Source organism: Prionailurus bengalensis, chromosome D3 (genome assembly GCF_016509475.1).
Source record: "Prionailurus bengalensis isolate Pbe53 chromosome D3, Fcat_Pben_1.1_paternal_pri, whole genome shotgun sequence".
NCBI lineage: Eukaryota > Metazoa > Chordata > Mammalia > Carnivora > Felidae > Prionailurus > Prionailurus bengalensis.
This window is the reverse complement of record NC_057356.1, coordinates 53,643,025-53,654,886: the sequence shown is the minus strand read 5'-3', so window position 1 is coordinate 53,654,886 and position 11,862 is coordinate 53,643,025. Positions and strand designations below refer to the sequence as shown.

The following is an 11,862-nucleotide window of genomic DNA, read 5'->3' as shown; positions in this document are numbered from 1 at the left end:
TGGCTGTTTCGTTACTTGTAGTAGAAAGCGTCTACGCCAGACATTTGCTTGTTGACTATCAGATCTGCCTCCCTACCTGTCACCCATTTTGGTCTATATTGCTAGAGCTGACCCTTGCAGATTTTCTCATTCTCCCTTGCCAGCTAAGTGACTTCTGTCTATATTCAGCAAATGGGAGACACTGATGAGAGACTGGAAGGAAGAAGCCAAAACATTTCTCGTCTCTGCTTCTGCCTGTGGCTTTGTTTCTGCCATGGTTTTAACTTCTGGAAGACCACCCTTTGCTCTACGGTTCAGGAGCCTCGAGCCTGCTGGGCAGTCCCTGCCTTTTCTCAGCAGCTTCTGTGTTTGCCTCATTGTCACACATGGTCTTTCAGCTCTCCTGACATCTTTGTAATTGTTTTCCATATTAAACATCCTCTTTTGAACTACTTATTGAGACCTCTCTTTCCTGACTGGACTCCAACCCGTTTTCCTAATTGAATCAACACTTTAGGAGGAAATAGGAAGGCAGAGGAGAATGAAACACTGCAAAAGTGTTTCCTCTTCCCCAAAGAGAAGGAACTGAGTTACTTGTCATTGTGAGTTCAGAGTCTCTCTTCATAACTCTACAAATTAGCACAAATGGAAACACAAAAGTGAGATTAAATTAAGTATAGAAAATAAAGGAATTTACCCTTTTTTAGTCTACCCTAGTTTGGGACAGTTAAGTTTCAACTCTTTCATAAATGTCACTACAAATATGCATTTTTCGTGCTATTTAATAATGTTTAGTTTCCTATCAGCAGTATTTTATGTGCTATTGTACAGCTATCATTTTTACTAATATTCCTACCAGTAGCCCTAGTGGCCCTATTTAGAATCCAGCTTCCATGTTAAAATTGATTAAAATAGAGGGGATATAGACCCAACTTGTGCCAGTTATACTCTCTCAAGAAGGTAGAATTGAGATCCCGATAGTTTAGTCAATTTCTGTTAGTGCCTAACTTGGAAGGTATGTTAACATCATCTAAGGGACAGTAGCCTCTTCCTTTGCCCGAAAAGAGAAAGCCAATCAGTAGAGAGACCAAACCAAAAATGAAACAGACATTTTGAATGCAGCTGAAATCGTTTCAGGGAATCAAATATGCCATCCTAAGAAGCAGAACCATAAATTAGACCAGAAATGGCAATAGATTCCAACAAATTAACTCACATTTCAACTTTTCTTTGGTGTTTTTTTTAATCTTTGAGAGAAATATGTAAATTTAAGGCTAAAGCATCTAAACATCTTTCTTTTCTCCTCCACCTTTTTTTTCTTTTTCCTTCCCAGGCCCACTTTACTTCACACATGTATCGACATTCTCTGGGCACATGGCTTAGATAAAGACAACCATAACAAGATTAGTTCCACTATAACAATAGAGGCAAAAGCCTGACACCAGTTTTAAAAAGCAAACAAAGCCTAAAGTTTAGAGAAGTAGAAGAACCCTCCAGCAGAAATACACACCCTTCTTTCTATACATAAATTTCAGTTATTTCACCCATTCCCCCTCAATACATATTGCATATATTGCTTCTAAAGGAGACAATCCAAAGTACCTTCCAGCTGTGCTCCAAGAGGCAATGTCACAAGACTGCTATTTTTCCAGTCTCCAAATAATTTATCCCTTTAGTTGAATCCTAATCTGATCTCGTTTTAATATCTCATGATCCTACAGCCTTAGACTAAATCATAAATGTAGTCCCTATCAACCACCTCTTGTGTACCACAATGTAGAACAAATACAACTATTATGAAAACTTAACATATAAAACATAAAGAGAAGGGAAGAAATCACAGGATATGTACCATTTGCTGCTGGACAGAGTTAATGAAGCAAAGCAGAAAACCACTGAGTCTCATGGGTATCATTTGGTTGACTTGGCAGTGGTGAGAATTCTATTGTCAACTAATGTGGCAGTCTAGTGTTGCCTTCTGGAATCATTCCTATTGCCAAGGGAACACCAAAAAGGACATTAAAGTAAATAACCTTTTTTAGGGAGAGGGAAGGGGTATATTTCATTTGCAATTCACTTGTTAATGGTACCGGGTACAAGAATGGCCTGAGGCTGTCTAAAGAATTAGAACATTCTATCCTATCCCATTGATTTCAGTGAATCACAGGCCTGTTATACAGACGGGATTTTGCTGGTGCTACAATTTTAATAAAACCATAGTCACCTATCAGTTTCATTTTATGGCAATTTCCTAAGATTAAACACCAAAAACCTTATCAGGTCAGCATGGTTGCTAAGTTGAAGACCCAAGGCTGGGCTGTCTTCATAGATTTTCTGTTTGTTAGCAGCAGCTCTGGGGTCAACATGTACCCAGTTTGACAAACTTTGTCTTAGGACAGTGTGGGTGAAGAACTGGCAGAGCCGGCACAGAAGTCTTCTTTCTCTTCTATAATAGCACCCTGCCCCCAGACTGAATTCCGGTCCAGTGTAGTTTGCAACGGCAATGTCATCCTGTTTGTCAGGAGGGGAGCCAGTGTGAGGTGCTGTGGTGTGGCCCAGGGTATCAGGGTAACTCACATCCTTCATTCGTTCCTCCCTGTTGTAGGTGACAGGATACTCACTTTCTCAATCAGCATTTTAATCTTACACAGAGAAAGTAAAGTGAGTCAGAGCACTTGACCTTTGTACTTTGGACTGTTTTGATTTGGACCTCAGAGGAGTTCCCAGCTCCTCCTTTTTTCTGCTCACACCCAGGAAAACGTTGCAAATTTGTTGTTATGCCTTACTGAAGGTACTCAGGAAAAATCAGTCTGATTTATCAGTCTGGGTGCAATCGGGGGAGGGAAATCACAGTAACTTGAACAGAGAAAGTTTAATATAAAAACCTTTTTAACTCTAATAGGGGATTGGTATAAGTACCGAGGACTGTAAAGAATATAGGCTTGAATGCTTGTTTTAGCAACACATGTACTAAAATTGGAACCATACAGAGAGAAGATTCGCATGGCCCCGGCACAAGGATGACATACAAATTCATGAAGCATTCCATATTAAACAACAAAACGTTGAAACGGAGTACCCAGAGAAGGGCCCCACCCCTCTCCACAGCTGGAGAGGACCCAGCTGTGGTTCACTGGATGGCAGAGAAGTCTCTGTGGCATCATGCTGGTAGAAGCATGCAGGGTGCAAGGGAAAGCTGTTTACAGAGACGTGTCCCCTGGAGGCATTCTGTCACAAACCATCCAGGGGGGTGTTGGAGGCAGATGCTGTCTGCTGGGTGCTGCTGGCCACTGTGCACTGCAGAAGCTGGGGTTGGCTCTGTGCACTATGGGAAGCAAGGATCTACCAGAATGGGGAACAAAAAGCCTTCCTCCTGCAGCTTCTCTCTAGTGCCCTCTGTTGGAAAAAAGTATTATCGTGCCTGTTGGCAAAGGAAAAATATTTAAGGGCCCAGATCTGTTTTCACACAGCAAGCAAAAATAATAAATTTGGAACTTAGAATTAATAGACTGATAACTGGAATACTGACCCACTAATGATTTGCTACTAAGTTTTCTAAGGCTTTACCCTTCATAGCCATATGCTTTAGGCCCAATAAACTTAAGGATATAGTGTAGGCAATTGCTTTGTATCTACCTACAAAATCTTAAGTTTCTCACCCTACAGTGCAGGAATGTTTACTACCCCAACCCTCAACCTAGCCACAGCTCAGCTAGTTCTGCATTTTCTCTGATGATCTGAAACAGTAATCCCACTTCTGGTATTGATGTCTATATCACTTAGGACTCTAAGGTTGTACATTACCAATTTGAACTAGGTAATGGGGGAGATGCATTTTTAAATTTTTTTTAAGTGCTTATTTATTTTTGAGAGAGAGAGAGAGAGAGAGAGAGAGAGAGAGAGAACATGAGCGGGAGAGGGGCAGAGAGAGAGGGAGACACAGAATCCAAAGCAGGCTGCAGGCTCTAAGCTGTCAGCACAGAGCACAATGTGGGGCTCACACCCACGGACCCTGAGATCATGACCTGAGCTGAAGTCAGACACTTAACCGACTGAGCCACCCAGCACTCCTGGGAGAAATGCATTTTAAGAATGCAGAAATATTGGGGCAGCTGAGTGACTCAGTCGGTTAAGCATCCGACTTTGGCACAGGTCACAATCTCACGGTGTGAGTTCGAGCCCTATGTCGGGCTCTGTGCTGACAGCTCAAAGCCTAGAGCTTGCTTCAGATTCTTCTCCTCTCTCTCTGCTCCTCCCCAGCTCGCTTGCTCTCTCCCTCTCAAAAATAAATAAACATTAAAAAATAATTAAAAAAAAAAGAATGCAGAAATATTGCATTGAATCCCTATTGGTCAAGTTTCTTTGCCCTGCAAGTAATAGAAAACCAAGTATTAAAATGGCTTAAGCTGGGGCACGTGGCTCAGTCAGTGAAGCATCTGACTCTTGGTTTCGGCTCAGGTCATGACCTCATGGCTTATAAGTTCGAGCCCTGAGTTGGGCTCCACACTGACAGCATGGAGACTGCTTGGGATTCTCTCCCTCTCTCTCTGTCCCTCCTCTGCTCTCTCTGTCTCTCTAAATAAATAATTTCTTTTAATGGCTTAAGCAATAAATAGAATTCTCTAGTTCACATGATTCCATGGTAAAGCTGAGATGATGCATATTTGAAACCAGAGGCTCAAAAGATACCTCATGATTTAGTTTTTTCGCTTTCTCTTGGCTCTGCTTTCCTTGGATTCCTTTTGGTCTCAGGCAGATTCTTCCCTCATAGTGGTCTCCAAATGCTAAATTATTTGAGCTGAAGATACTCAGTGTGAGAAACAACAATAACAACAGCACCACAACAACAACAAAAACTGTCTTCTTAAGAATTCCATCAAAAGTCTTATAATTAAGTGATACTAATCCAGATTGGTGGCTCAAAACAATAAATATCTAAGAGAATGTACAACCATTACTAATAGGGGAAAACAGAAGCAAGCAAAGCTTCTTCTAAAAGCTTTCTAAAGCTTCTTAAAACCTTAAACTTTATCCCAAGTCTGGAGAGAGACCAGTGGGTGGAAAAAAATAGCAACAGGGAGGAGAGTTGTTCAGTCTCTATATTTAAATACTTTATTTTTGAAATCTCAAGAACGTTACCAGTGAGATGATACCTCTTTCCTAAATTTCACTGACAATTATAATTTCCCAAACTGGCATAGAATTATATTTACACCATGGTATTTGGTTTACCCACATACCAATTTTGTTTGTTTGTTTGTTTGTTTGTTTGTTTGTTGTGATAAAAAAATATATAAAATTTACCATTTTAACCTTTTTTTAAAGATTTTATTTTTAAGTAATCTCTACACCCAACATGGGGCTCAAACTCATAACCCCAGGATCAAGAGTTGCAGACTCCACCAACTGAGCCAGCCAGGGGCCCCCCATTTTAACCATCTTCAAGTGCATAGTCTAGTGGTAACTATATGCGCCTTGTTATGTAACAAGTGAACTTTTTCATCTTTTGAAACTGAAGTTCTATATTTATTGACCAACAACTCCCCTTTTCCCCTTCCCTCTTGCCCTGACGACCACCATTCTATTTTCTGTTCCTAAGAGTTTGACTACATTATTAAAAAATTTTTATTAGAAAGTTATTATTTCTCTTTAAGATAGTTTTCCAACCAGTGTGCCTTAAGACTGAATATTTGGAGAACACATTTTTGAAATACTGTCAAAGGACAGTATGATTTTACTTACAAAATTTTGACCGTCTTCCATACATTGTTTAAGAATGTGTCAAAGGAACAAGGTTAAATACACTTAGAGGTATAGTAAAATATATATATTACATGTCGAGACATATAATAGTCTTTTAAACATTTCCTTCATTTTATCTGATTACCTGGGCTAGGCAATTTTATTTGGTTACCTAAGTGAACTCTAGCAAATTACTACGCTGTGTAATGTGGAGCAAATTAAAATCAGCAACTGTAATATATAATGTACAATGGTCTCTCAGAATTAGCACCGTACCTCCAATCGTAATGAATGAAGGCGAAATAATACTGCTTCTCCTGTAAGAGCTATACCAGTGGCCTGAATTGCTGCTTTAGAATCCTGTCTATGAGAGAATCTGTATAGTAGATTGGCTCACTTGACCGGCAGTTGTACATCTAGAGAAAAGAGATGCATCTAGGTCAAAGGCTTTACTCATTAAAGGAATATCTTGCCTATACTCCTCAAACTAGAATTTATTTACCAATTTTTCCCCAGATATTTATTGAGTGCCTAAAGATGCGTGGCATTGTGCTAAGTTCTAGGGAAAAAATATTGAGCAAATTCAGAGATAATGCTGCTCTCTTTATTATAATTTCGCTCCCCATATATACTTTACTAGTAAGAAAAAAATATGCTAAGGAGCTAACATGAGTATTCTAATCAATTTATCAGCTATTCATTTTTCCATCCAACAAACATGTTACAATAAACTATCTTCCCCCCCCCAAATTCATGTATTGAAACCCTAACCTCCCATGTGATAGTGTTTGGAGATAGGGCCTGCGGGAGGTAATTAGGATCAGATGAGATCATGAAGGTGCCCTCATGATGGGATTAATGCCCTTACAAGAGAGAGTTTTCTTATGTTGTCTCTGTCATGTGAGGACACAGCAAGAAGGTGGCCATCTGAAAGCCAGAGAGCTCTCACTAGAAACCAAACCCTGATGGACCTTGATGTTGGACTTTTCAGCCTACAGAACTATGACAAAGTAAATTTCTGTTGTGTAACCCACCCAGTATGTGGTATTTTATTACGGCAGCCCTAGCAGACTAAGACACATGTATTGAGTTTATAGTAAGCCTCTGTGAAGATAAATGCCCTCAAGGAAATTCCAGTCTCATGAGTATCAGGTATATAAACAAAGAAATATGATACATGTAGCAATGGAGGTGTGGTTGAGGGATAGTGATGATATAAAGGATGGTGCTGTTGACTCTACTTTGGATGGCTGACAAAAGTCTTTTCAGAGAAATCGTGAAACTTATTTTAGGCCAAGGAAGTATATAAAATTGCAGAGGCATGAAACAATATGATTTATTGGGGGTAGGAGGACTAGAGCAACAATAAAATATTTCCTAAGAATTTGGAAATAGTGAATAGGATTGCCCTCTGGGAGTTAAATTAAAACTAACCATAAATGCCAGAGTTTAAATGTGATAATTTAGAGATAAAATTATTTCCAGGCTGACCTGACAGTAAACTGAAAAATGTATTAACGTATTTAATGACAGTGTCAACCAAAAGGCCACATTTTACAAAGTATTGGACTTGGGATGTCTGGCTGGCTCAGTTGGTAGAGACTGCAACTCTTGACATCTGGGTCATGAGTTTGAACCCCATACTTGGCATAGTGATTACTTTAAAAAAAAAAATAGGGGCTCCTGGGTGGCTTAGTTGGTTAAGCATCTGACTTCAGCTCAGGTCGTGATCTTGCAGTTCATGAGTTCAAGCCCTGCGTCGGGCTCTGTGCTGACAGCTCAGAGCCTGGAGCCTGCTTTGGATTCTGTGTCTCCCCCTCTCTCTGCCCTCCCCTGCTCACACTCTGTCTCTCTCTGTCTCAAATATAAATAAACATTTAAAAAAACAACAACAAAGAAAAAGAGGTCTTTAAAACAATAAAAAATATTGGACTCTAATTTATGTCCTCCCTTTTTTTGTTAATATGAATGGCAGTGCAATAAATATAATCCTGCACATAGGTTCCATTTTGGATTAGAGTGCCAGGAAATATTTCCAGAATAGAATATTGTGTCCAGAGGTAAAATGCCACCACCAAATTGCTTTGGAATGTGTAAATTATGCCATTAATGCTTCTACAAAGTGCCAGTTCCACCACATCTTTCTGTGAAGAACTATTAATTGAGAAATTTTGCTGATAGACTGATTGAAAAAAATATCTATTGAGAGATCACACTATGCCAGACATTGTGTTAAGAGAGAAAAATGGTTATCATTATAATTTTTTTTGTTTAATATCTTTGATAAATAGTAATAGTTTCACATTTTATATATATGTGCTTTACGATGTTTCTTCATTGTTAACTATATTTTTACATTCATTGCATATTTATTGTTATGGCTGAATGTTATCTCCCAAAATTCATGTTGAAGTCCTAACCCCCAATGTGATGGCATTTGGAATTACTACTTTGAGAAGTAACTAGGTTTAGATGAGTTCATAAGGGTGGACCTCCCCCCCCCCCCCATGATATGATTAATTCTTTTATAGAAAGAGGAAGAGAACAGAGTTTGCTGTGCCTGTGCTATGTGAAGGTGGCCATCTACAGGGCAGGAATAGGGATCTCCCCAAGAACTGAATCTGCTGACACCTTGATCTTGAACTTCCCAGCCTCCAGAACTGTAAGAAATAAATGTCTGTTGTGTAAGTCACCCAGTCTATGGTATTTTATTATAACAGCCTGAGTTAAGACACCTATTGAGGTATTCTTACTAATTCTAAGATCATGACCTGAGCTTACTAATTCCAGGGACCCCTGGGTGGCTTAGTCAGTTAAGCGTCCAACTCTTGATTTCAGCTCAGGCCATGACCTCACAATTCATGAGTTCGAGCCCTGCATCCGGCTCTGCACAGACATCATGAAGCCTGCTTGGGACTTTCTGTCTTTCCCTCTCTGCCTCTCCCCCGTGTTCTCTCACACACTCAAAATAAATAAATAATTTTTTTCTAATGTTTATTTTTGAGAGAGAGCGCGCGAGAAACAGGGAGAGAGGGGGACACAGAATCCAAAGCAGGTTCCAGGGTCCGAGCTGTCAGTACAGAGCCCAATACAGGGCTTGAATTCACGAACTGTGAGTTCATGACTTGAGCCGAAGTCAGACGCTTCACCAGCTGAGCCACCCAGGCGCCCATCAAAATAAATAAATTAGTTTTAAAAAAATTAAAAAATAAAAGGCACATTAAGATGTTGGGTAAGGGAGCTTGGATGGATGGCTCAGTCAGTTAAGCATCCAACTCTTGATTTTGGCTCAGGACATGATCTCACAGATTATAAGATTGAGACCCATGTCAGGGGGAGCCTGCTTGAGATTTTCTCTCTCTTCCCCTCCTGCTCAAAATAAATAAAGAAACATTAAAAAAATTTTTAAAGATGTTGGGTAGTTTAGTGGTGCCTGCATTCAAGGGATTTATATTCTAAAGAGGACACTGAATAAAAATGAAAATAAACACGTAAGCTAATTTCAAATTCTAATAACAGTTAAGAAGAAACTATAGTAGGCAAATGACAAAATGGGGAGGAGTTTTTGGCTAGAATTATGAGGAAATATCTGGTGAGAAACGACATTTGAGCAGAGAGTTTGAATGATTTAGAGGCAGACACACCAAACTCCAGAGAAAGAGCCTTCAAACAACAGGAATAGAAAGTACCATGGCACAGGGACCACCTTAACCTTGGTGTGTTTAGTGAACCTAGAGACCAGTGTGGCTGGGGTGTCAGGATCAAGGAGAAGAAGAGTGTAGTAAAGTGAAATTGGAGAGGTAGGTAGGGGCCAGATCATGAAAGTCTTTTGAAGAGAATGGGAAGGCATTTGGGTTTTATTCTAGAAGATGATTTCGATTACAATTGTAATCCCAGAGATGGTGAGAAATGGATGGATTTAAATACATTTTGATAAGTTGCTGATGAATTGATCAGAATTTCAGACATTCTAATTCTGTACCCCTGGGAAGGGCCCAGAAAAATGCAGTTAACAAGTAACACAAGTGGCTCTGATGAAGTATACTGAGAAAATATATTTGTAAGGAACTGAGAACACACCTGACATTTCTTTTAATGAAAAGGAAAAAGTGATTTAAAAAATGAAATTATTTTTTTATGTTTGAGAAACTATAAGAGCTTTCATTTGGTAAAATGATCCCAAACTTTGAGTAAAATTAAGCAAAAATTACCATAGCAAAATGAGTATCAGTTCATGTTTCTAAAAAGCTGGTCTCGTTTTAACTTTTTGCCTCTCTTTTCCATATGTATTTTTTTTTTAAGTAAACTCTGCCCCCAAGGTGGGTCTCAAACTCATGACCCTGAGATCAAGAGTGGCATACTCTACTGACTGAACCAACAAGGTGCCCCTCCACATGTTGTTTTGTTTGTTTGTTTGTTTTATTAGTTTATTTTGAAAGAGTGAGAGAGGGAGAACACAGGAAGGGCAGAGAGAGAGTGATGGAGAGAGAATCCGAAGCAGGCTCTGCACTGTCAGCACAGAGCCTGATGTGGGACATGAACCTCTGAGATCATGACCTGAGCTGAAATGGAGAGTCAGAGGCTTCACCAGCTGAGCCACCCAGTGCCCTTTTCCACAAGTATTTTTAATACCTTTTCCCTGTGGACCTCCCGATGTCTGCCTCCCGGCTTGTGCTTCTGTGGTTAGCATTCCAATATCCAGTTCTCTTCTACCTAAGGCAATTGCATTTCCCCAATGCCTTGATATCACATATGGCCATGACTTGCTTTGGCAAATGCAATGTGAGTGCAAATGACCTGTGTAATCAACTCTTGAGCCCACTGTGATGAGGGATGACTGGGGAAGCCCATGGTAATACACAAATGCCATGAGACCAAAACAGCCTGGGATTCTGAGACTGGAGAACAGCTAAGAGAATAGGCAGGATCCACAGTTGACTGAGTGAGCACTGGGCTCTGGGGTTGTTTGTAATTGCAGCATGACCTTATCTACCTTGATCAATCTCTTCCTGGGGGAGTTCCTGGGGGTTCACCTTCATTGGGCTCTCACACGGCTGCTCTGTGGCAATGATTAGCTTTAATCAAGACCCACCTGTGGCCTTCTCTGGAACCTCCAAGATTAAAATACCAGATGATTTTCCAGTAATAAGCTAGAAACTTAAATATATCTTAGCCTCAAAGATCTCAGACATAGGTGTCCCTCTGCCATATATTGTCATCTTCAGTAAAGACAATCTAGATGATAAAGGTAAGTCTTCTCAACCCATTCTGGACTGCTTCTATCTTTTAGGATGCACTCAGTAAACAGTCATCAGAGGTCACGTCAATAGCACCTGTGTTCTGTCCTGTACCTCTTGTGGAAAACCCAAAAAACTTTCGTCTGTTTGAATATATTCACATCTGAAGTACACATGATTGTTACATAGTATGTATTTAGCATAAATACATAGTATGTATTCAGCAAGGAGTAGGATTTATAGAGTTCATTTACATCTTACCTTTTAAATTTCAATGAGGCCCTTTGGAAACAGAACCAGTAATAACTCCATGATGCTCAGCATTACCTTGGCCTAAATCTGGGTTTCTAAACCTCAGCACTATGACCTTTTGGACAGGGTAATTCTTTGCTGTGGAGAGTTGACCTATACATTGTAGACGTTGAACAGCATCCCTGGTCTCTCTCTAGGTAGCCACATCCCTGGCCAACAGCACACCTGAGCTATGACAACCAAAAATGTCCCTAGGCATTGCTAAATGTCTCCCGGGAGGTAAAATGACCTAACTACTGGCCTAAAGGAAGGTATATGTTTGCGATAGATATTCCTGAACAATGACAATTTAAAAAGCTAATCAAGTTTGTGTAAAAATTTATCAATATCCGTATTTAAGAACAGACACAGTAGGGGTGCCTGGGTGGCTCAGTCAGTTGACTGCCTTGATGTTGGCTCAGGTCACGATCTCGCAGTTCGTGAGATCGAGCCCCACATCGAGCCCTGCATCAGCCTCCTCGTTGCAGGTACTGGGCCTTTTGGGATTCTCTCTCTCTGCCCCTTCCCTGCTCTCTCTCCCTCTCTCTCTCTCTCTCTCTCTCTCAAAATAAATAAACATTAAAAAAAAAAAAAGCAGACACAGTAGATATTC

General features: G+C 40.1%; 1 non-coding gene across 1 annotated transcript; it reads left to right on the top strand.

Annotated features, from left to right (window-relative positions):
- The first annotated feature begins 2,929 nt into the window (after positions 1-2,929).
- LOC122471123 lies at positions 2,930-3,034 on the top strand. The gene has a single exon (XR_006294130.1). It is a non-coding gene; the product is annotated as a U6 spliceosomal RNA (small nuclear RNA).
- Positions 3,035-11,862: the final 8,828 nt, after the last annotated feature.